Here is a 27,352-nt window from a genome sequence, read left to right on the forward strand (position 1 = left end):
AATAGGGTTTATATTTTTAATCACTAGCATAAATTTATGTGTTTTGTTTCTTACCATTTTAAATCTCTCTTCCCTACGTGTGGTTTACCTACTCCTTCTTAAACTTATGCTCTGTTTTTTTCTCTTTTTTTCTTTACCAATTTCCTCAAAGTTTGCCATGTTCTTTTTCTTTTCAAAAATGCATCTCCTGACTTTTTAAACTCTTGTTTCCTGCTTTTTGACTTTGTTATTGCTTTTTCCTTTATGAATTTATCACTCTACTTTCTGTTTCTTTTATATTGAGCTTTTCCTAGCTTAATTGAGTGCTTTATTAAATTATGTTCAATAGTCCTTTGCTTATAGTAAAGGGAATATTTAAGTTTATTGGTCAATTATCTCATTGGTTTGCATATTTGACGATATCATTTGATTTGATGTCCAAAAACCTGGAATGATTAAACTCCCACACATCACCCTTTCACAGTTGTTCGCTTAGGTCTCACCATTAAGAGGGATTGGGTCTGTGTCTTGATTTGATTGATTTGGGTGGTGGTTACACAGATGTATACATTTGTCAAAACTTACCAACTTATATTTTTGAGAGATGTGTATTTTGCCGTGTATAAAATATACTTCAGTGAAACTATTACCATGAAACAAAAGTAAAGTCAATGACGGCATGGCGAGGAATGTTTGTGGCACAGCTCCCTAGCTTCTCTGGTGCCACAGAGATGCACAGGAGGATCAGAGGAGGACAACTTCATGCTTAGGGCGCCTGAAAAGCAGCCCCACTGCCTTCCTCAGCCACTCTGCCCTGGCTGGCAGGTGCATAGCTGTGAAGCTCAGTCTCAGGTGTCCTTGATATTTTTATCTTGTCTTTGAGGCATAGGGATACTTACCAACCTAACAGGGTGCATCTTAATGTAGAGATGTAGCATAATCTCTGGATACTATTACTTGGGCTAGAATCCTAGCACTTTTGGTGTCCAGCTATGTGATCTTGGGAAAGTTATTTAGCCTGTCCATGCTTCAGTCTGCTTATATGTAAAATCAGAATACTACTACTACTTACCTACTAGGGCTGTTGTGAAAATCAAATAAATTCATTATTGGCATAGTGCTTAGTATATAATTAGTGCTAACTGTGTGGTTTAAAATAAATTCTATTTAATACTGCTCTCAAGTCCTGTAATTCAGTCAGCTGGGTTATTGTCTTGGTTGGGTTCATTGTCTTTGCACTCTCAACACATGAACCTCTACCGTGGATGTGCGAAAGTTTCCTTTAGTTTCTTGACAAGTTGCTCTTCTTAATGATTTATTATACTCAGTTCTTATGGATATATGAATTGCATTTTTAAGTTGTCTCTTGTTTTATTCAGTAACCATTTTTAGTTAAGTTGATTTGCTCTGATTATTCTGCATGATCCTTACCACTACATCAGTTGCTGTTGTCCTCCATCACTCTTCACTTTCTTCTGATTCCAGTGTTCTCCTCCCATGCTGAGTGTGCCTTTCTGGCTTGGGCTCCTAATCATAGTACAGCTTCTGCTCACAGGCTGAGCTTACCAATGTACTTCATTGTGGCCATAGTAACTGTCCCAGCATGGAGTCCCAAGCTGGACGAGTCATAAGTCTTCCTTGGTACTTTTACCAACTAGCAGGAAGGCTCTTTTGCCTTTGGGTTATAAAACTGAACGGGTTTGAGTCTAGAGTAACCAGCAACTGTGTTCCCTACCATGATGATTAAACCCATATGCAGCAGCAGAGGATGAGTCCAAGATATTATTCTCAGCAGACGAAATCCATGGAGAGATTCCTGTTGCTATTCCAAACCCTTCTTCTAGGTATTATCACTTGGCCCTGTTACACCCTTGCATTTTCTGTTTGTGTAAATCTCTAAGTTATATGCCCTTCTTTTTCTTTTCTTTTTTCTTTTTCTTTGTTTTTGCTTAAAGTAGTTCAAACTGGATTTTCCTTTGAATACAGTGTTGTAACTTTTAGAATACCTCCTTTCAATCAGCCAATTATCTTTATATGTTTGGTGATTTTAAAATGTCTCTTCATATTTACGAACGACAGGTTAGACATTGCCCTCACTAGTTCTGTGAGAATGTGTGCCATGATAATCCCTACACCCCAGATGTTTAACGTAGTGTCTTATGCCATAAGATTATAAAGTGGTTGGGATTCTTCCCCAATGAAGCAGACAGAAGCTGCTTGCTCTAAAGAATCGACTGAGGGGTTACCAGATGGCTTTCTTATGGGTGCAGTAGAGAGGACCATGCTATCAGCTGCAGGTTCTTTTATATCAGCAGCATTGGGAATGTATCAAAACTCAAAGGGCAAGTCAAACAATACTGAATGATGAATTGAAAATTTAAAATGTTTGTATGAAAATGATCTCTTCCAAGGAGTTAAACTGTCTTCATAAATAAGGCTAGACAGACTCAATAAGTTAGGTTTTTTCCAAAAAATTGTAAGGGTCATTATCCCTTCTGTGAAAGTTAAATATGTGCTGTGTCTGATTAAACACAAACTCCTGGGCTCTCAGCTGGGCCTTTAGCATAAAAGGGAGTTGAACAATAGCTTATGAATTCATTAGAAATGACAGCAGTGTTTCTATCAAACATCTCATCTGTTGTATTGATGAGTCATATCAGCAGAATGAAAACCTTCACCAGTTTGTATACAAAACTTAGGAAAGCAACATACAGCAGCAATTCATAACATGAACACAATCATCATCTGGTTTCTAAACCATTGGTTTTGGGCCTGAATGCACTGTTTGGCAGATGCTTCCAGCCTTTTAGTTTTTAAATAACAGTTTTCACTTGCAAAAATTCTCCTGTCATTATTATGAACATAACATGAGGTGGTAGCATCTGGTTCAGGTAAGCTGGTAATTCTCGGCTACACCTTACAGAAAATCTTCCTTCATAAACCACCTTATCAGAAAGTTAGAAAAACTTAGATTGGTGCTGTGAGGTCTATTTCTGGTTTCAATTTCTTTTTTTCTTTGGTTTATGTTTGTTTAATTTATTTTTTTTTCAAGATACGAAGTCTGTCCAGAAGGTATCCAGCCATGTAATATGAAAAATATAGACATTTATTGAAGAAGATACAAGAAACATTGTACATAGGACAATGGCACCTCAGTCCCCTTCAAAGTAGGCACCTTGGGACCCCACACAGGTCTCCCAATCACCATCAGCTGCCCTGTCGTATTTTCCTGAATCTCATCGATGGTCTGATATCTCTTCCCTTTAAAGGTGATTTTAGCGTTGGGAAAAGCCAGAAGCCACAGGGTGCCAAATTTGAGCTGTAGGGGGCTGAGTCATCTGAGTGATTTGATGTTTCACCAAAAAAACCTCTGCATGAGACGTGATGCATGAGAAGGTGATGCATTGTCATGATGAAGCTGCCCATCCCCAGTTGCTCATAGCTGCGGCCTTCTGAGTCACCTGAATAGATTTCACAGAGGAATGCTCAAGCTTAACACAAAATTTGATGCAGATTCATTGCTCTACTCACTCAGTCATTTCCAATGAGACAGCCACACAGTACACATGCTCATTCAATGGCGTCTACCACCCCAACTGACTAGTACAGTGAAGTCGTCATTGTTCACACACGCACATTCCAGTTCACTCTCCAAGGCTGCCAGGTTACAATGATGTTGCACAAACCATTCTTATTACATTAAGAATGATTGGACTTTTTCTGGCCATACCTCATTTTTTTTTTCAAAATATTGTTCAAACACCATTCTTAAATTTCCAGATAGTCCAACCACAGAAATGCCCAAACTTAAACAGCTTAAAAATTATTTATTTTGCTCCTTTATTGTACAAAATCCAAAATTTTAGAATGTCCAGAAAAATCTGTTTAACTATGGTGGCATGTGTGAGGTAAAGGACAAAGTCAGGAAAACCAAGGACCTGAAGCCTGTGGAGAGGGTCACACATCTACCATGAATGGGTATAAATCTACCCTGAAATCTGGTGTGTTGGGCATTATAGGGAAGATAAGACAAAAACTATCTTTTCATGTACTGCCTTTCCCTGAGGCCCAGCCCTGTAGAAAACTTGGCTCAAGAAATGGAATAGCATGCACTTTTTAAAAAATAGTTTATTAGAATTGGCCTTGGAGAAAGATAGCTGATTATGGTTCACTCAAACCAAAAGACAAGAGAAAAATCTCCAAAAAGTGCTAAAGAAGATAGGGAGACCGTCGGAATGGACAGATTCAAAATTGGCAATTAAAGTATGATGAATGGGAGGGCCTGACCATGGTAGGCTTCTCAGTTAGACAAGACTCATATTTTCCTCACGATTAGCCTCTTTCCTGACAAACTGTCCCTTTTTATAGTGCTATAAAACAAATTAGAAACAAGACTTCTGTTTTATAGACTATGTAGTTAATTTCATCTGCTAACATGTTGATGTTTAATTGAGTTTCTGATAGTTAAATATTCTTTATGTCTGAGAAGTCCATCATAATTCTGTATCCCTGGGACAGGTTATCCTGTGGCCAGCACATTCATGCCACCCCACTCTCTGCCACCTCCCACCCATACATGCTTATACTCTCCTCAGTGCTACATTGTCCTCATTTAAGTGAAACCCTTTGTTTGTTTTTTGTTGTTTTTTCTTTCCAGCTATAGTTTTTGTGCAAGTCTTAAGGGTGTGACAGTAGGTAAATGAGTCACAAAAAGAATTGCTGACCTTAAGTCTTAAATATATGAAAAATTGAAGTTGAAGATCCTTTCAACCATATCTCCCTACTTCATGCTTTCAGAATAAAAAGAAAGAAAGAATAATTCTGATTTTTCTCACAGGTTTATGTGTTTTATATTTTCCCAGTGTTATTAATCTTCCCAATTCAAGAGCTAACTCAAATTTAACATTTTTTTCTAATATCTTTTCTTAAAATTTCCATTTATTGATATGAGAGAGAGGAGGGAAGAGACACAGAGAGAGAGAGAGAGAGAGATTTTGTTGTCCTATTTATTTATACATTCATTGGTTTTTTTCTCATATATGCCCTGACTAGGGACCAAACTCACAACCTTGGTGTATTGGGATGATGTTCTAACCAACTGAGCTGAGTAACCCTGCCAGACCCCCTCATCTCTTATTGTTTTTCACCATTCATGTGCAATTTTTTCAGGGCTGGTCATTTGGAGAACACAGACAGAAAACAGTAAAGTACAGTGCTCTATTGTTCCTACAGTGTAAGTAACCAGGTCCCAAGATATTTAAGTAGAGAGAAAAACAAATGTTTTACATGAACTGTAAATATATTCAGATGCAAAAGAGATTTATTACAAACATTTGTTTTTTCCTCTCCATAGATCATTTGCTTGGTCTTGAGTTAACTTAATGTACACATTTTTATTTCATATTTCCATAATGAAAATTTGATTAAGGCATCCGTGATGTGTAAGTCTACATGTTCTATCTCTTTGTGTCCATCTCTACTTATCAATGGGAAATGGTCACATAAGCATCATCATGAACAAGTGATTACAACCTAATTTTTCAAAATCATTCTTCTTGCCCATGTCTTTCATTATACAGAGAATTTGTCTGTTAGGCCAAACTATTCACATTTTTCATTAATAGGCTATTCAGTCAGACATTACCTGTACTCAGATTATAAGGATTTTTTAAATCTAGAAAAATATAAATTATAGCCTGGTACATATTAAAGTATCTAGTTTAAAGGTCATATAAAAGTAATTTTAATTTATTCATATGAAAAGCTTACCATTAAAGGTATATTGCTAGTTACCAATTATTTTTAGTAAATCAGTGAAAATACTGTTACTGAGTAGAGTGAGTTCATTTAGAACCTATGGGATATTTTTTAGTTAAGGCACATATCAATTTTAATTCCAAATTTGCATCACTATTGGTAGCTCTCACTTTTGAATTTCTGGTTTCATTAAACAGAACACACTTTCATAGAGTCAAGTGAAATCAAATAAAAGCTGTATTTTTGCTACATAGCCACAAATTAAAGGATGATTCTAAGACTTACATATTTATTTCTAAATTTCATGGAAACTGTCTATTTTCTGTAATTCTCCCTCAGCTCAGTAAGTCCCATATTACTGTTAACAGCTGGTTTATTTTTCAAGCTCTTTGGGAAGTTTTTCTTCCCTGTATCTCCACTGGAGAAACCTAAATCACGATAAATATTTATCAATGTAAATCACTTCCAAAATTGTGATTTTTATTGACTTCATGAAAGTTCAGCTATAGGAGTGATCTTTCTCCCCAATGGCGGGAAGAGAATTCCAACAAAGCTTGGGGGAGATTAGGAGTTGTAGGGTCTGTTGTCTGAGTAGAGATTCACAGAACCATGGGAAAATAGAAAAGATGTGACCAGGAATTGATGTCCAGATTAAAGCCAAAAGGCTTCTTTCAGTGTGTTAAAATAGATGAATGAAAGAAACCGTGGAGGAGAAGGGATCCAGGAAAGGAAGGAAGAGCAAGAGCAGCCCAGTGGTGTCAAATGTCATATGGTAACTCCAGAGATAATGCGCCAATACTTGTGGAAGGCTTGCAGTTTATTCCTATATATATTGTGTTTACTAGTGAAATTCATTAAAAGGTGAAGATTTTACTTGCCTTTTGCTCAATTGAGGCAGTTTGAGTATCTTCGACATATTCCATAAATTGACGGAGGTTAATGGCGCAAGCATCGAGATAGGCACTCCACTCCATTCTTCTACTCACATTACTTAGTAACCATGACACCGAAATTCACAGTATATGCTTTTCTTTGGTACAACGGACCCTGGAAACACAGACTTCCATTTTGTATTGAATAAATTGCTAAAAGTTCTCTTTTCATTGTAGCTGCCTTATTTGAGATAACTGAACTTATTATTTGCATGCATAGATTGAATTTCTTAATTGAAACAGGGAGCTAGCCCAATATTTTTTTTCTTTATTAGGTTTCTTTAGTTTCATTGTCCTAAAATTCTTGAGTTTCAAGTAAATTTTACTTGACACTTGATCTAAATATGAATCTGTAGAGCTGGTTAGAAAGGCAGTGCTTAAAAACCCATTTGAAGTGGTCATAACTAGTTAATGCTACTAGAATGTGCCCCAAAGGAAAATATTGCAAATAATGATTTGCCTTTGAAAATTATTAAATTATATTCATTTTGTGGATACTAATGTTTTAAATGAAAATAAGTAGTATTTAAAAAGTTAAAAAATATTTTCTATTAATTCTTGAGTTGTGATTTTTCAGGGAACTTTGCTGCTCTGTGCATTTGGCTTTTATTAATTTTTAAAATGTCTTTTGCTATTTGTTTCTACCCTGTCTGTGTCTCTCTCTTCCTTAATCTTGGTTTCGGTCATTATAGTATCTATTATAAACAGATTGGATGATTAGAATTTCATAGGACTCATCTTTTCTAAAATTATTCATCTTTTTATTCTTCACCTCTGGTTAAATTCTGAAATTTTCCTTCTATTTCACTGAAGTTAATTTTCTGCAATATGCAGTCTGCTGTTCATTGCCCCACCTCAGGGGTTAGTTGAACAATCTTATTTTTTACCTTCATGAAATTTGACTTTTCTCAACTTCTTCCTTTTGTTATTTAACATATTTTTGAGACCTCAAATAAGGTATTTTATAAAATGAGCTTTTCTTCTTGCAGTAAATCTATTTTAGGGAAGGCATTTCCTCTACTTCCTCCAGATGGTCTCCTTTTGACTTACAGTATCTTTTCCATGTCTTTCAGAGGAAACCCCACTCTGCCAACTCTTGGTTTTTGGGGGCCATCTGCTCTAGACGGAAGCTCATCCACACATATTTTCTGTTTGCTGTGGCTGTTTGCCCCATATCCTGCTCTCATCCATCAGTTATGCAGTGTCAGTGGGAGTCTTTCAGGGTCTCCTGAACCTCTTTTCCAGGTAATTCACAGTAAGGAAAGTCATAAATTGACCTTCCATATCACATTCAATACAATAGAAATTTTCAAGTGTCTTGCACATGAGTGGCACTTTTTACTCATTTCCAGCACTGTTGCTAGCATATTAGGTTTATACTCTGTTACCATCTCCATGGCAAATGGGATTGGAGGTGAGTTAAATATCTATACTCATGGTTTTCTTTTTCCTCTTAAAAACCTATTTTTAGATTTCATGAAGTTCTGTTTCCAATTATAGGCACCATTTAGAGCCCACTGAGAGTAGTCTCTCAAATCTTTTCCTTATTACTACCCTTGGCCCCATCTTCCTTCTGGTTTTGAACTCTCCAACGAGAGTTCACAGGAACCATGGCCTTCCTATGCCTAGCACTCTGCTTTCTTAATGCATTCTCTAAATTCCTTCCTAACCACACTAGCACATTTCTTTTGCCCTTAGTTTTCATCTCCTCTTATAGATGCTCAGGGTTAATATTAAATTGCTACATTATTGTGGAGAGCATGTAATCATCAGGATGTTTGATTGTACCAAGCATGCACTTAGAAGGCACCTTTCTCATAGCAGAGAGGGATCCTTCTCCTGAATTGACAGAGCAAGGGATCACCTGGCACTATTGAGAATACTTCAGATAGATACAACCAGATTTTAGTCTATTCTATGTGACTGAATAAACTATCTTGTCAGGGAATTTATTCTACTCCTTTTCATAACTGAAGTGACTGATGGAATGTGAATCGAGGGACATGGAAATCTTTGGAACCTGGAAAAGTGGTTGGAGACATTTTACTTAAAACCAGTGGTTTAGTCTCTTTTCCTATTGATGGTTTTTAAGATTACATATATTTGATGATTTCAGGGTTGTATGAAAGACTTAAAAATAAAATAACCTGTTCCTACAAAAATAATCTAATTCAGTCAGCCTTTAATTTACTCTATGATCACCCAATTGCCCTCCTTGTGTCTGCATCCTACCTAACTTCCTAAGCACTTCCTTAGCCTGTTAGATTACTTAAAAATTGGCCACAAAGGTGCAGGAATCTGAGTGTTTAAATATGGTTTGTTGTGGACATATCTTTCTGTGGACATATCTTTCTAAAGCAATGACAGGGCTTAGCAGAATCTCTGCCAGTGGAAATATGCAAGTATGCTTGAAAAAGATAAGCAGATAGATAGCCTTATCAGGACCAAGTGGGTATGATTCCAAATGGAGCACATTTAGAGGAAGAACACCTGTGCCAGGTCATGGCCCAGCCTAGTGCCCTGATTAGAAAGGCTGATGATGTGGAAAGTAGGTAACTGGACACAGCAAGAATTTCCTCATGAGCTAATCAAGTGTGGCTGATGCCCCTACCGTCCTCTATCCCAAAGTACTAAGGGAAAAGAGCCTGAGAATCCAGCTCCTATGACTGGATGAATTCCTTACAGAATATCATGAGATTCTGCAGAAAGTCCACTCACTTGAGTCTCCTCCACCTCCTTTATAGTTTTGGCCATGCTTATTTGCTGGTTTGACGATAAACCAAAGTGAAAACGACATTAGCAGAATCTGAATCTATATTCTCAAAAATCTTTGAGCTTCCATGATGAGCTTGTGTTGTCTGGTTTGGCTCAATGCCCTACAGACAAGTCAGTTTTTAAGAAAACTTTTCATCATGACTACTATTCCACCAATGATTTCATTAAAAAAAGTTTTGAGGACAAAATTAACCATTTTACCAATGTATCAGATTTGTCTTCCAAATGTAAACACTATTCATGATCTGAGATTGACAAGCTTATATTTGCAAAGCTCTGAAGATTGTCATTTTGGGGTAGAAAATATCTCATTAGTCAGAATGCTAAATAATCCACAGTACTTATATAATGTGTTATTATTTATCAGTCATGAGCAGCTCTATTTCCAAAGAGGAGAAACAAAATTATTTCAACCAAGTGAGCATAATATTAATGACAACAGTATTATAAATGCTTTTAAAATGATGCCAGAAGATTAGAACAACAAGAAAAAAAAAACCCTCTTTGTTTTCCCCCTTCAATGTGAAAAACATACGGCTATACTTTTATCCACAAACTTTGTCTGAAAATTTCTTAAGACACAAGCCAACCCCATGTCAACAAAGGAAGAGTACTTGGTTTGGTGCAATTAAAAGATTTTTACAACTTCTACAATGGACATCTGCAGGAAACCAAGAAAACTGGCAATTCATCAAGCAATCTAATTGAAGGGAAGAAACAAACAGGGTGTAGATGAACCACTGAAAAGAGTACTATTCTTTTCTGTAATGTTAACATAGTGATCTTAGGGCCCCATGAACACAAATTTCAGGCTCTCTTTTATAAGCTTTCTTCGGATCAGGAATTATTCCAATATGATGTGAATACCCCTTTACATCCTGCCTTCTCATAATTTAACTTGGAGCCTGTGTCTCTAAGCAGCTGTGTTGTCATCCTTCAAATAGGACAAACACACAGGGACACTGTAGGAAACAGTGGTTCTGTGTGTGACAGCACTCAGTCTTCATAGGCAGAGAGAACTGTTTCCAGTTTGAAGTTTGCTGTTCGGATACAAGGGATCAGAGTATGCTATAAAGATGAGCTCTTTTTGTACCTACTTACGTTGACTTCTAAGGCCTAGTCTATGGATTTGTATATCTGAAAACTCAGTGATTATTTAGGCTGTGACCTGCCACCAGAATATATTGAGTCAAGAAATGGATTTTATAACCTCAATATTTTTCTCCAATGTTTTATCAAACAGGCATTATGTAACTCTCAAGTGCCAAGTTCACAAACAGGAATGTTAGCTCATGTGGTTGATTCTGGGATTAGAGATTTTTAGGTGTGTTTTGCAAAAGTTTATGTCCTAAAAATGTTTACAGAATCAACACAGTCCCAATTTCAATCTCAACAGTATTTTTTTGTAAAAATCACAAAGTTGATTCTAAATTTTATATGGAAAGTAAATGGAACTAGAAAAGCCAAGACAACTTTGAAAAATAACAAGTTGGAAGACTCACAGAATGATTTTAAGACTTGCTATAAAGCCGTAGTAATCAAGGCAATATGGTATTAGTGGAAAAACAGACACACACATCAACAGAACAGAACTGAGAGTCAGAAGTGGATTCACACATATTTGATCAACTGATTTCTTGAAGAGGTGCAAAAGCAGTTTAATGGACAATGTATAGTATTTTCATTGAGTAATGTTAAAGCAACTGGACAAAAAAATGAAATGACCCATACCTCACATACTTTATACAAAAAGTAATTCAAAACCAATCATACACTGAAACGTAAAATCTAAAACTATCAAGTTTATAGAAGAAAAAGTAAGAGAAAATATTTTTGACTTTAGGCCAGGTACAAATTTCTTGGATATAACACCAAAAGCACAAGAAGAAAAATTGATAAATTGGAGTTTGTCAAAATGGAAACTAGTTTTGTAAAACACATTGCTAAAAGAGTGAAAAGAGAATCCACAGACTGCATGAAAATATTTACCAAACATGTATCTAATGAAAAACTTTTATCCAGAATGTAAAGAGCTCTCAAAACTCAGTAAGGAAAAAAAGAACCCAATTTTTCAAAATGGGCAAAAGATTTGTACAAATACCTTACCAGAGAAGATACATGGATCACAAATCAGCACAGTACATGATGTTCAACTTCATTAATCATTAAGGAAATGCTAATTAAAACCGCAGTGAAGTGTCACTACAGACCATTAGAACAAATAAAATTTAGAAAGAACTGACAATGCCCAGTATCGGTGAGTATCCTGAGTGACAGGAATTTGTGTGCGTCTCAGGTGGGAAGACAAGATGGCATGGCCACTATGGAAAACAGTTTATCGGTTTCTTTTCAAGTAAAAAAATACATTTTTCATGTGACCTAACAGTTCTAGTTAGGTATTTATAAAAAAGAAAGACAGACTTCAAACCTATATATGAATATTGAGAGCAACTTCTTTCAAAATCACCCAAAACTGGGAATGATCCAGATGTCCTTCAACTGATGCCCGGACCAACAGACTGTGGAACACCCATACAACGGAATTCTACTCAGCAACAAAAAGGAATGTACTAGAAGTTCACGTAAGAATGTGGATGAGTCTTCAATGTGTTTTGCTAAGTGAAAGAAGTCAGATCCCATAGACTACATACTATATAATTCAATTGATAAGACATTCTAGAAAAAGCACAACTATGGAGACAGAGAACGAAGAAGTTGTTGGCCAGGACTTGGAAGTGGGGTTGGGGTCTGGCTCTCAAGGGACTCGGGGAATGTTTGGGGGTGAAGGAACTGCTCTGTATATTTATTATGGTGGTAGTTACATGATCATATGACTATATGCAGTTTTCAAAACTTATAGACGATTCACCAAAAAAAGGGAATTTTACTGCATGTAAATTTTTTAATGTAAAAAAGAATCATCACTTAGAGTTTTAAAAAAATCACATTGTACCTCCTTGAAGGTCAGGACCCTGGGTTCCTTTTTGTCTCAGTCCCGTACACCGAGCGTGAGTGTGTGTTCGATGCCTACTTAAACTGAACTTGCTCTGCATGAGGTCAGAGTAAGATTTCTGCAGTCAGAAAATTTCTATGTTCTTGCGACCAACTAGACTTATTTTTACCAGAGATTTTAAAAAAACCCATAGGAAAAATAAATAAAACAGATCATTCATTAACCTGTCCCCAAGGAATTCCCCAGAATTGTTTTGTCTTAACAAAGGAAGGCTTTATTTTACAGTGTGTCTGCGTAAATAAGAGCTTTTCCCCAAAACGAACCAAAAATGTATTTTTTTTAAAAAGGAGGGATAACAGAAGGGATACACATGTGACCCTTTAAAATATTTTTCTTTCCCTTACATTTGAAAATGTGACAGCCCCCCCCCACCCCTCCCCGACGCCTCCAGCACCTCAGCTGCACAATCAGGACGCGGAAGGATTATTAACGAGGGCGCTCCCATTCTGTTTTTAAAACCCACATAATACTGGTTAAAAAATAGCCTTGCTGAAGGAATATTATACATATTTCACACCATACTTGGAGATTTCTGACAGCCAGGTCCAAAAGAGTACAACACTCTAGTCTGTGACAACCAGAAGGACTTTTCTTTACACAGAATCAGGAAGCATTACCCCTTTCCCTCCAGAGGTTCTCCCACCCTCATGTCCCCCAGGTCAAAGTGTGAGGAGGAACTACATCTTTCTGTGGAATTCAGATGCAGTTAATATAAAGAAATGCTACTGGTGTTGCTGTACTTATGGTGGTGACAATCTAAAAAGTTTCCGTGACAGCAGAAATGACACTTTTGACATGCTATATATAGAGACAGAAGTGCACAATTTAGAATCTGCAATGGCTCGTGACTCAGTCTGCTTGTTCTCACACTTTGTATTGTTTCTTGGCACCACCGTGTGTCTTAAAGCACACACCAGTTCTGCCAGTAACAGACCTCCTTCGCCGACCCTCATTATCACCATGGCACAGAATCAAACCCCCATTCAGCTCTCTCTGCTTTTAAGAAAAGTGTCTTTGAGACTTTACATCACTGTCATGTCAGAGAGCTAGGGAGCTCCCTGCTTATGGATTTGCCCTAAGCAGGATACCAGTAAAGGGATTAGTAAATGCTTGTGCAGCAGCAAAGAAAAGTTTCTAGCCCTGACATTTATCCCTTGGGCTAACCAATATCAGTGAAAACAATCTTCTTTCTCTGGGGCAGTAATGTTCACTAAATTGCGAATACTTATGTTTTCTCTACAATCTTCACTCTTCACCATGAGGGACTTGGGAGGAAGCTCTTCCCACTTGACTCACATCTGAAAGGCCGTGCATATTCTCTTTGCCATCCGACTGCTTTTATAGTGATGGAAAAATTTCTGAGTAATGGAAAATATCCTGAAGCCAAGATGATTCCTGGAATAAAATAAGCATGGGAGGGAGCAGGCTCTACAAGGCCCAGAGACAGGGTAGGAAAGAAAGAGGCTGAGGGGAGCCAGAGGAAAAGGGGCAGCCTCTGAGCTGACTGAGAACGCTAACTTTCAGAATTTCATGATGGCCATAAGTGCTTTATATAAATGCTCTTTGCTTGGGCAGTTACCCCTGCTGCCGTTTGGACAATTCAGCATTCTGCTCTTCATCTCTAGGTTCAGTACTTACCTCCAAGGGATTTCCCATAGAGAAAACATTTGTTCCTAATGTTGCATCCCACACTGTATGATACCACACTTTCTTAGTGCCGCCCAGAATCTTCTTTCACTAGTCTCAGGGTTGCAATATATGATCACCCACTTACCCCACAATACAATGAAACAGACTAAGCTTGTCTGTCTGAACATCTCCATATTCCTTACTTCTAAAAACTCCTAGTTTTTAAAAGACCTGGTAGAATTTAGGTATGTATTTTTGTGTTTTCTGTTTTGTGTTTTTTTATTGATCAATGTGTATAATTTGTTTTGCTCTAAAGTTTATTACAAAGTGAAAATTCTTTAATTTTATATATTAAAAATCTGTTCATTTTTTAAAAGACAGAAGAGAAAATTATAATAAAGGTATAAAATACTGTCATTCAATATACAAAATCAAAATATATTACTTTTTATTTTTATTTAATTTTTTAATCTAATCTTTATTGTATTTTTTCCATTGCCATTTAGTCCCTTTATACACCCCTCCCCCCAGCAATCACCACACTGTTGTCCATGTCCACGAGTCCCTTTTCCTCTTTTTTCCATCCCTCCATCCCCAAACCAGCACCCCCAGCTGTCATCCTGCTCTCCATCTGTGAGTCTGTCCCCATTTTGCTGTCCTCATTTTGCTTGTTAGTCCAGTTTGTTCATTACATTCCACATATGACTGAAATCGTATCCTATTTGTCTTTCTCTGACTGCTTATTTCACTTAGTTTAATATTCTCCAGGTCCATCCATACTATTGCAAAGGGAAAATTTTTCTTATTTTCTTAGCCAAGTAGTATTCCATTATGTAAATGTCCCATAGTTGTTTTTTCCACTCATCTATTGGTGGACACCTGAGCTACTTCATATCTTGGTGATCATAAATAACACTGCAATTAACATAGGGTGCTTATGTTCTTTTGACCTATTGCTTTGGGTTCCTTTAGGTATATTCCCAAAAGTGGTTAGCTGGGTTGAAAGGAAGATCCATTTTTAATTTTTTGAGGTATCTCCATCCTGCTTTCCACAGTGGCTGCACCAGTCTGCATTCCCCCAACAGTGCAAAAGGGGTCCCCTTTCTCCACATCCTCACCAGCACTTACTTGCCATTTGTTAATTTATTGATAACAGCCATTCTGATAGGTATGAGATGATATCTCATTGTGGTTTTAATTTGCATTTCTCTGATGATTAGTGACATTGAGTATGTTTTTATATGTTATTGGCCATCTGTATATCCTCTTTGCAAAGGTGTCTATTCATGTCCTTTGTCCATTTTTTAATTGGGTTGTTTGTGTTTTGGGTGTTGAGTTTTGTAGGTTCTTTATAAATTTTGTATATTAACCCCTTATCTGATGTATTGGTAAATATCTTCTCCCATTCTGTAGGTTGTCTTTTTATTTTGTTGATGATTTCCTTATATGTGCAAAACCTTTTTAGTTTGATGTAGTCCTATTTGTTTATTTTTTCTTTTGTTTCTCTTGCTTAGGGAGATAAATCCTATAAAAAATTTCTATGAGCAATGTCTGAAATTTTGCTGCCTATGTTTTCTTCTAGGATTTTTATGGTTTCAGGTATAAAGTTTAAGTCTTTGATGTATGTTTAATTTATTCTTGTGTGTGGTGTAAGAAGATGGTCTAGTTCATTTTTCTGCACATATTTAATTTTCCTAGCACTATTTATTGAATAAACTATCTTTAGCCCTTTGTATGTGCTAACTTCCTCTGTCAAATATTACTTTCTATAAGGATGTAATTTTATTTCTTGGCTCTTTATGCTGGTCCATTGATCTATGTGTCTGTTTTATGCCAGTACCATGCTGTTTTGATTACTATGGACTTACAGTATAGTTTGATATTAGGTAGCATTCCTCCAACTTTGTTCTTCTTTCTCAGGACCGCTGTTGCTATGTGGGGCCTTTTGTGTTTCCACATACATTTTTGAAATGTTTGTTCTAGTTCTGTGAAATATGTCATTGGAATCTCGATAGGAATTGTGTTGAATCTATAGATTGCTTTGTGTAGTATGGCCATTTTAATGATGTTAATTCTTCCTATCCATGGACACGGTAGGTGCTTCCACTTATTTGTGTCTTCTTCAATTTCTTTCTTTAGTGTCGTATAATTTCTGAGTATAGGTCTTTTATATCCTTGGTTGGGTTTGTTCTTAGGTATTTTATTCCTTTGTGAATAAAATTCCTTTGTGAAGCAATTGTGAAAGTGATTGTTTTCTTAATTTCCAGTTTGTTAGTTCATTACTGGCATATAAAAATGCAACTGATTTCTGGGTATTAATTTTGTATCCTGCTACTTTGCTGAATTCATTTATAAGTTCTAGAAGTTTCTTGGTAGAATCTCTGGTGTTCTCAATGTACAGTGTCATGTCGTCTGCAAATAAAGACAGTTTTATTTCTTTCTTTCCAATTTGGATGCCTTTTATTTCTTCCTCTTGTGTGATTGCTGTGGCTAGGGCTTCCAGTACTATGAGGAATAAGAGAGTGGAAAGCAGACATCTCTGTCTTTTTCCTTTTGGTATATTATATCCTTGACACTGTTTCATTTAACAGATTAATACCATGAATCTTTATAAAATTAAATTTGTTGGGGCAACATTGGTTAATAGCATTGTGTAAGTTTCAGGTTTATAAATTTATAATACAACATCTGTAAAATGCATTGTTTGCTCACCATGCAAAGTTACCATGTATTTGACCCCCTTTACCCATTTTTGTCTTCTGCCTAATCCCTTACCCTCTGGTAACCACCAATCTGTTGTCTGTATCTATGAGTCTGTTTGCTTTGTTTGTCTTTTGCCCTTTGCTTTATATCTCAAATATGAGTGAAATCACTTGGTTTTCATTCATTTTTTATTACATTTCATTTACCATGATGTTTGCAAGAGCCATCATGTTGTTGCAGTTGGCAATATTTCACCTTTTTGTGGTTGAGTAGTATTCCACTATATACATGTGCCTCATCTTCTTTATCCAGGCATAAACCAGAGGACACAGGTTGTTTGTGTGTTTTGGCTGCAATGAACAAAAGGATGCATATGTCTTTATGAATAGGCATTTTCAAATTTTGGGGGTGGACACAGAAGATGGAATATTGGGTCACACAGTATCTCTAACAAAAAATCCCCAAATCTCAGTGCTTTAATATACAAACGTTCACTTCTTGTTCATGTCACATGTCCCAAAAGGGTGAATGGAGTGCTCTGTACCACACATCCGTTTAGGCACCCAGGTTGATGCAAGCGTAATCATCTGGTGGCTGTAAAGTTAGGAATACCCTGCCTTCTCAATTTTTAAGGTAAGAAAAATAAGAGATTGGAAATTCTTACAATCTCTTCCTTTAGTTGCCTCAGTTTGGAAGTTGCATACCTGACTTGCACATTTTATTGGCCATGAATTACATGGCTCTATTTCACTGCAAGGGTGTGACAAGAAGTAAAAGGAGCAAATGAAATGTTTAATAGGCATTACTTTGTCTACCATGTCATTTCAATAAGTATAAAACTAATTCATGATTTTTGATAGCTAAAGAAATTTTTATATGGATATGACATCATTTATTTAACCAACAATAGTATACTATTTGGTTTTCCACTACTTTGAATGACTCCATGACAAACATCCTTCTACCTACGTCTTTGAGTACTTTTCTAATTGTTTCCTTAGGATAAATTTCTGTAATTTCAATGGACATTTACACAACCTAATTTTTAAAACATAATATCAAAATATCCTCCATAATGGATGTCCAAATTTATATTGTCACAGCAGTAATGAATATATTCATTTCTTCATATCTTCATCAACAATATTCCTCCTGTACTCTTGTCAGCAATATGGGGATGGAGAGAAAAAGGAACTTCATTGTTTCAATTTTTATTTTTTAGATTATTTTAAGTTTACTGGGTGACATTGGTTAATAAAATTATATAGGTTTCAAATGTAAATTCTATAATAAATCATCTGTATATTGCATTGTGTAATTTAATACCCAAAATCAAATGTCGTTCTGTGACCATATATTTTATTTATTTGATTTTTTAAAAGATTTTATTTATTTATTTATTTATTTATTTTTGGACAGAGCAGAATGGAGGGAGAAAGAGAGAGAAAATCAGTGTGTGGTTGCCTCTCCCATACCCCCTATAGGGGAGCTGGCCTGAAACCCAGGCATGTGCCCTGAGTGGGATTCAAGCCACTGACCCTTTGGTTCACAGGCCAGCACGCAATCCACTGAGCCACACCAGCCAGGGCTGATTCTTTTATCTGTGCTTTAAAGTGCTCCCTTGTTCTTGGGAAAATAACTAAGGACACTTCAATAATTCAAGAAGTAGGCCAACACAAAAATGCAACACACCAACTATGAAATGAGAAAAATTAAGTAATTTCCATATAAATTGTTATGATAAAAACCTTGCCAACTTTTAAAACTATGAATGAAATAATAATTACTTATATCTAAAAAGTAAATTCAATTTGTCAAAGTTTTAAAGTAGCTATTTTATAATCTCTGAAGTTTTTTCAGAATTTCTTTACCAAGAGCGAGGAAAATGTTGCAAATTTTGCAGATATTTCCTTCAATAATATGTGGAAATCATTAATCATTTTTACTCCAAACAGTCTTATAAGAATTTTCAAATATGAATTGAATAAATAGATTCAGCATTTTGGGGAGATCTATAAATCAGTTGTCTGAATTAAAGTTTACTGAAATATAAATATATTAAATATGTTATTATAAAGTATATTATAAATATTATAACCTTGATAAGACCACAGAAACCATTATTGTTTCAAAAAAGGTCACATGTCTAGTTAAATTTTCAAAAAGTATATGATATACAGAAAAATCATATGGAGTGCCAAGGACAAAGTAAACATACTGGATCAGGATCTTTGAGAGTGGATCTAAATAAACATTACTAATAATAAGCACATTGTTTGTTTGAAGAGAGAAAGAGAAGGTTTTGTTCCTGTCTGATTTTTTCACTATTTTCCTACCTCTCATTAGTTTTATGAGGTGACTTGATGATGTTTATGAGCCAAGGAGAAGGGCCTATATTTTATTGTTTCTATGGCATAATTTGCTTGGCTTACGTTTTCATATTTCCGAAATTGAGATGCACTTTTACAGTTGCTGTTAGCTAGGCAGCAGACATGACAGCACATTTGTGTCAAAGCTTAGAGGGTGGATGAAGCACTTGGGGGAACATCTTGAAGACAGTGAGGAGCACTCTTGGGAAATGGTGTGTCACACTTTAGATAGCATGGAGTATAATTTTGCATTATATGTCAACACCAACATCAAAAATAGCATCAACAGTCCTGGGTATGTGAGGAATTGTAAGTGCATGCAAAGGAAAATAAGACCAACAATCCTGAATATGTGAGGAATCAGACTGTGAATACAGTTTTAGGAATATCTTATTCAATTTATTTGCTTGTATTTTCCTTTTTATGTAAGCTCAAGAGTGATATATGATGAAAATCTATATCTACATATGAGTGATAAAGTGTTCTATCCTAGTTTAAATGGCAGCATTTTTTCTTTATAAGTGAGGTTATCTTAGGGTCAATAAAAGAATAAAATAGAATAAAGAATAAAATAGAATGGAAGATTGAAGACTTGAAAGAAGAGCTAAGATACAGGAAGAAGCAGAGTGGATACAATCATTGACATGAGCAGAGGAGTTACCTTGGGAAGGAAGGTAAAATTCTCTGTTGGAAGGAAAGGAGATGAACACTCTTCCTTAAATGTCCCATCATTCCTTATACCCGTCTCCCCTGCCGCTACAAAAGTCTGACTAAGTCTATCAAGAAGTAATTATCCTGGTGCACAGTGACAGACAAAAATCTCGATGATAAAATCTGGCATTCACTGAACACATGCTACATTTTGCATATTATACTAGGCAGAAGAAAAAATTGAAAATGTACCTGTTTGAGGGTCTTCACTTTGAAAGTTTAAGACATGAAGTTTCTCAAATGTGTTTTGAGAGAGGAGAAGAACAACAGAGGGAGAGAAAGGAAAAGGACAACGAAGGCAAAAGTTTGCAGATAATGAGGTTTGCATTACATGGGGATTTGAATAGACAACCCGTGGGTACCATGGCTCCAGTGTTCTACAGAAGATATTGGAGCTCGCTAATGTAAGGTGATCTGGGTGAACATACTCACGTTTGGAGTAAAGTGAAAAATTTACACTAGCCTTTATGGAAAAATTAGCAAAACCAATTAATAAACATAGACCTATGTCTCTTGCCCGAGCAGTAGGCTAAGGTTTTACATTAATTCTTTCATTTACACATGAGGAAGAAGTTATTGGGAGGCAGTACATCACAGTGCTGCAGAGCATGGGATCTGGAGGCCTAAAAACTGCCTCTGCCATGCCTTAACCACGTGGGCTCGATCCAGCTAGTTACCCTCTTGGTTTATCAATTTCTTCCTCTGAAAGCAGAGATGATAACAATGCCTCCTTTATTATGCTGTTGTAAGGATCACATGAGTTCATTGGAAAGGACTTAGAAGCACGCCATTATTCTCAGTTTTGTTTATACATGAGAGGATCAAGACAGACAAAGGAATCTGTGTGACAGTTACCATGATAAAACCAATGGTTCATGGAAGGAAACGGAGACATGGAGAGGTCAAGGTCATATACTTAGTAATTAGCAGAGTAGTGACTTGCTATTAGGTCTCTCTGATGTTAAATCCTATACTGAGTCACGAATGTGGTTGGCACTCAATTTGAGATGAAAAACAATTGCTAAGCCACAGAGCAGACCCAGGAGAATAGCATCAATTTGTAATAAAACAACTCATTGGGTTTGTGAGTTAAACTTCTGCAGATTGTTAGAGAAATTGGTGAATATGTGCATGATATTTGGGTGAGTATAAATACACATATTTTTGTGTACTTTAGGTATGTTTGTACATAATTGCAGTATAGTCATTTTAGATAAAATAAACATAATTTATTGAGAAAAAACTGACAGGTTTATGACAGGTCACAATAAAGTTGTGAGATAGATATCACATAGAGAGAAGATATCCATAAACACATATGAGACACGAAGTAGTATTCAGGATATATAAAATTTCCTACAAATAAATTTGACAAAAGGACAAACGTCACACAAAAAATTGGGTAAAGTACATGAAAGGATAATTTACCGGAACAACAATAAAAGGGGAAAAAAGGAAATCCAAATAGCCAACAATTATGAAAAGATCTTCCAGCTTGGTAAGCATTAAGGAAGTTTAAATTTCAGTAGGGAGACTTTACTTTGTACTCACCAGATTCATGAACAGTGTGACAGTATAAAGTGTCGGTGAACATGTGGGGAAACTATCAATCGCTGCTGGAGGAATGTGAATTTATACACCTTTAGAGAACAGATTGTTACTATGTAGTAAAGAGGACAGCGCTCATATCCTACAACTAAGTAACTGCATTTGGAAGTGTAGGCATCCACTGAGAGTTCTTACACATGCGCAGTGATGTATATAAGGATATCAATACAATACCATGTATAATAGTAAAAATTGGAAATATCTACCTGAGGAATGGGGAAGTAAATTATGGTTATAGTCAGTTATAGAATGAAATACTAAATAAAAGTTAAAGTGAACAAACTAGTTACATATGCATTTATAGGAACAATCTAAAACACAATGTTAAGTGATGAAAAGCAAGTTGAAGAATATGTATGGCTTAAGAACATTTATGAATAATTAAAAGAACATACAACTCAATATTATATATTATTTATACATAGATGTGTACATAAAATGACCTAGAAGCATGCCCAAGACAGAAATGTGCAAATCAGAAATGGTAGCCTCTGGAGAGTGAGGACGGGAGAGGATGGGGTAGAAAAGAGTAACAATCATTGTTTCAAATTTATCTGAAATGCTCTATTTTTAAAAATCTGAAGTAAAGTGACAAAATATAAACATTTGTTAGTTCTGGAAAGTGAACAGTGCATCACAAGGTGTGTGAATGTGTGTTTTTGCATTTTTTACTATAATTTTAAAATGTCTCCTCCAAAATATTTAACTAAAGCCAGTTTCCAGGAGGTCTTCTAATGGAGAGTTTGGTGATTGAACAATGCAGAATGTTCAATGCTTCTTTCAACTCTGCTGCTCTGTCTCGATGCTGCTTTGTTGTACTGGGCTGTTGTTCAGCTAATCAGTCAACACCTACTGACTCTCCCTCACTATTCGTGGAATAACTGTACTCAGTGGAGTGGATACAAAAGAAAGAAACATAAGCCACTCAGAAGAGGAATAAATAACTATATTAAAACTCTCTTTCAAGGGATTAAAAAAGATTTTTGATAAAGTACATAATCTGCCATCACAACTCATAAATCAGTAAGTAAAATTCCTTTGGACTAGGACTATTTTGATGAACTAATTTAAGGCTTAGATTTTTATGAGTAAAATACAATAGATTTTTTCTTTTTTTTCAATTAACCTTCTTCAGTAGAGATCTCTCACTTCTGGTATGTACTGATTTCTGCCCAAGTTTCCCTTCATTTTTATAAATTTCCCACAAACACTGACCATGAAATATTTTCAGTATCTCAGTTTCCTTCTTTTTGACATGTATTTTTCCTTCAGAGGAGTACATTTCCACAGTGACATGTGTACGCTGCTAGGGCTCATTTGATGTCTCGCTCAGAAAACCTTTCGAAGCCTTTTCACTTGTTTGCTACTGTGGTGTTTGGTGCTGACACACTTCGAAAGTTTGTGGTCTTTCCCAGCACCTGCTTTTTTCAAATATGCAATTGAATTTTTCACAGTTGAACTCTAACATTTCTCTCCTAACTGAGTGAAGTTTCACAACACATTTGAAATATTTCTGAGACTGGGCATATGTTCCTGTTTATCCAACACAAAGCTGAGGCCTCTTTGAACTTTCATCTCCTGATAATGTGCCTCAGATTTTAACATCCTAACACTCTAAGACTGGAACTGCTTAGAGGCTCTTTTGCTTTCCAAAGGATTTTCTCCTCCTTCTCTCCCCAGTTTGTTAATGTTATTTATTTATTTATTTATTTATTTTTCCCCATTTTAAACAGCTGTCTAAGGGCTGCAGTAGAAAAGTGTGGATGGTCAGTGCCCATAAACCTTTGATATGTACCCTCTGTTTTCTCAGTGGGGCATTTTCTAAGAATCTCTGTGTTACACATATTTAAAATCCTACAAGATCTTCTCAAGCTTTTTACTACATCATTGTGGGCATGAGAAGCTAGATCTTTGCCAAACAACTTTGCTCCTTCACTTTTTTCTTGATGCATTTCCAGCTGCCCTATCTATTCTAATTCTGGTGTGTTGCTTCCCACCAGTCGCAAGAGGCTGGAATCACACAGCCTTGCCTCAGTTAGGAGATGTGAGAATATGAGTATGGGTTGGATGTACTAAAATACCAAAACTCCTTTGGAAACTCTGTCAGGTTTGACTCTTTATCCTTGTGGGTTTGTGTTTTGCTGTTGTTGTTTTTAAGTGGGCTCAGAGAAATCTGAAAATGACTTTTCTTTGGCTCTTTAACACCTTCTTCACACGCCACAAGAATACTATCCAGGCTGCATTTGGCCTCCTATCTGCCATGAAACCTTGGTGAGATATTTCTCTGGAGCTCGTCCAAAGCTGGAGGCGCCCACATGGCATCCTTTTACACCTCTAGGAAAGAAAGAAGGTATTCAAAGTACATTTGCTGGCTGTTTCTTGGTTGGCTCCAAAATGCCATCTTTACTTGAGTATTGGCACCTTATGCTAAGAAAACATTACCTTTTCAGTCCCTTTTTTTAGATAGAGTCTGACATATTCTTTACCTTTTTTTCCTTCTCCTCCTACCTCTTTTTATGAAAGAGCATAATTCTCTCACATGAATTCTAAGGCAATGGATAAAGTTGATAAAATGTTTAAGAGATAGTATTTATTTGGGTTGCACAAAAGCAAAATTTTAGCATTATTGTCCAAAAGGATTAGAACCTACAATTTTAACAAAATTTACAATCATGGCATTTCATGTGACCTGATTTTCAGTCTCATGCTGTCTGCACTATTATCTTTGAGCGCTTCATAAAAATATGAAGATTTTTAATCTTATAAATCCAATGTTATAAACGCAAGATGTCATCATAATTATGTTTATGTCTTCCTGGAAATTTACCCAAGTCGTTGGGCAAAAATGAACTTCTTAGCAATTCTGTTTCTCACTCTATATTTAAAAGTTTAATTTTTTATGTCTTTTGTCCATGATTGTATTTGCAAAGAAGAAAGTAGCAATTAATTGATTTGTTTAGTATAGATATACTGACTAAATTATTGGGTCATCCGGAACCTACTAGAGGGCCTAAAATACCTTACTGAAGTGTCTGTGCTGACATTGCTTGGATTACTAGATAAGACTTCCTGAACATTTTAATTAGAAAGATGGCATCGTCAGTATTTATTTCCCAGGAGACCCAGTGCAGCAGAAGAATCTAATCATATGGGAGGTTTGTCCTCAGTGTTGTTATCACATTACTTAAAAAATCTGTGCAAAGGATTTCTCCAGATGTGTGGTCAACAGTCACCTGAGGCAGATAAATCTACTTACTTTCTTCAGTTTTCACTATATTCTTATTTCTCATAAGTTTTTGATTATACAAGTTATGTTTCAAATTAAGATTATGGAAAGACTTACTAGAAATGGTTCAAGGTCTATGTTCCCATTTTTGTACTACCATTTAGGGACTGTCAACTGATTCTCTGTCTTCTAGTCTTTCTGTTTATAATTAAGTAGTCACACATTTGTTATGTAATTATTTCTTCATTCAGCTATTAAGTATCTCTCAAAGCCTAAAAATTCCAAGACAAAATAGTTTTTAAAATATCTGCCAAGTTAATTGAGTGTAAGAGAATTTACCTTTACCTGTCTCTGTAATTCCCATGACCTGTGTATCCTGGGCGCCTCCCAAGGACTTTGCATTACAGTAAAACACCTGCGTGCTGTGAAACCGCTGACAGTGTGTGCCGTACCGCTGTACACAAACTGAAAAATATAACGGAGATAAATGCAAGAAAGCCTATTGAAATAATCATACCAAAAAAAACTACGTGAAAAATAATACATGAAAACTGAAAAAAAGTCAGAATTAAGAATTGAAGGATGAAGTAGTTTTACGGTCACAGCCCTAGTAATGAGCACTGTTTTCAGTTAAACATTTTATTTCATTTAAATAGTGGTCCAAAGATTATTGTAAGTATAATTATAATGTACAATATGAATGTCACAATCATTTTTTTGTTTTTTAAAGATTTTACTTATTTATTTTTAGAGAGAGGGGAAAGGAGGAACAGAGGAAGAGAAACATCCATGTGTGATGACCTCTCATGCTCCCCCTACTGGGGACCTGGCCCGAAACCCAGGCATGTGCCCTGACTGGGAATCAAACCGACGACCCTTTGGTTCACAGGCCGGAGCTCAATCCACTGAGCCACACCACCAGGGCATGAATGTCAAAATCATTTTTAAGAGAAAGTGCCAAATGTTCATAGTAATATTTTAGTTTTACTAAGGCTAAACATTCAGATTATATTAATAAAGATGATAAAGGGCAATGTGGGGAGTGGGTAGAAAGAAGAAGTTGACTGAATAAAGAAAGCTTCAAAAGATGAGTTCATTTTTTATTCTTAGTTTTTATTATCATTTTCAGGATATAAGAATAGATGTTATTTATTATGTATTCTTAAAAACAGCTTCTACTTACTGATTTAAATTTTTTCTCTTTATATAGTTTCTACTTATTCACTATTTCTGAAATGAGTCAGTTTATATACACTTATTTCATATATTACCTAGATATATTCTTCACAGTGAAATTCTAATAGGTTTTCTCTAAGTACATAAAACTTTGGACTTTTATTCAAGTAGGATTCAATGATGAAATCCAAAACCTAAATTTAATTTGTATTTTTCCCAACAATTTGTCATTGAGGCTGCTAATTACAGGTAAAACGGCCAAATATATTAACAAATCAAGAAGGTAAGGGACTAATTCAGGATGATCAAGGATGATTGTGTATGTCAGATTTTTCTATAATATTATCGAGGCTTATTTTAAGAACATGTGGGGGAAAGTTGTTATTAAACCAGAGGAAGGGGGAGGAGGCCTGACTAGTTGCCACTGAAAGATTCAGTCAGGGTGCATGCGGGAGACAGGGGAAAGAAGGGCAAGAGATGGGTCACCAGCAAATCTAGATTCCCACCTGAGGCTCAACATGTCTTCTAGAAATTGTCCTAATTCCCCTGGATTCAGTGTGTGTGTTTTGAATTAGTCAGCTTTCTCTTGTTCATATCACAGGGACTGTAACTGAGTCTGAGTCAGAAGATAGGCTACCTTAGCTGCTTTGGAGTCATTCTCTTACTAATGACAGGAAGGAAATGAACGCTGCCTAGGAAAGTACAAAATGAGCATAATGGTAAGCAATAATTTGTTCTTTGCTAAAGCAGTAACTTCACTGGAATTTGAGAGAATATGAGGAAATTCTTGGAGGAAAAAACCCCCACAGTCTTCAAGAATCTTAAGTTGGCAATTCCATACACATATTGTCATTTTTTAAAGAGACCGGAAAAGGAGGAACTGATTTTTTAAATGCATGAGGCAATTTAATTCTTAGCATACAATATCACTTTTAAAAACTTACCTTTATGTACATGTATTAGGAAAAATAATGTTTAAAGATGGAGTGTTCAAAAATGAGTTGAATATTCTTCACCTATTTGAGGCTGTCTAATCATACTTTTGAAATACTTTGAATATAGGCAAATTAAAATAAAAATTTTCATTATTTATTGAAAAACTATATAAAATGTTCATAAGAAAACATTCGTGCCTATTTGAGAGCTTCTTGCATTTTATTACCAGACAAAAATAGGGAAAAAAATCCCACCAATTAACTCCAACTGGCTGATTGACTCATTATGCTACTCAATTATGTAAGTGCTTCTAAGTAAATTTTTATCATTGACTATGTTAGGTATGGAGGTTCCTGCTTCATATTCTCTGCCCTCATAAAGCTGACACAACAACTACAATAAAACAATAAACAATCCCCAAAGTTAAAAATCTACCTGAAAGGAAAGTATCTAAATTAATGGCACTTGTGCTGGGCGAACAGATTATGAGTGGTCTTTTCCCCTTTCCCCGGTTTTCTCAGTTTCCTATAATGTGAAT

This window comes from Desmodus rotundus, chromosome 7 (assembly GCF_022682495.2).
Source record: "Desmodus rotundus isolate HL8 chromosome 7, HLdesRot8A.1, whole genome shotgun sequence".
In the NCBI taxonomy this organism is placed as follows: domain Eukaryota; kingdom Metazoa; phylum Chordata; class Mammalia; order Chiroptera; family Phyllostomidae; genus Desmodus; species Desmodus rotundus.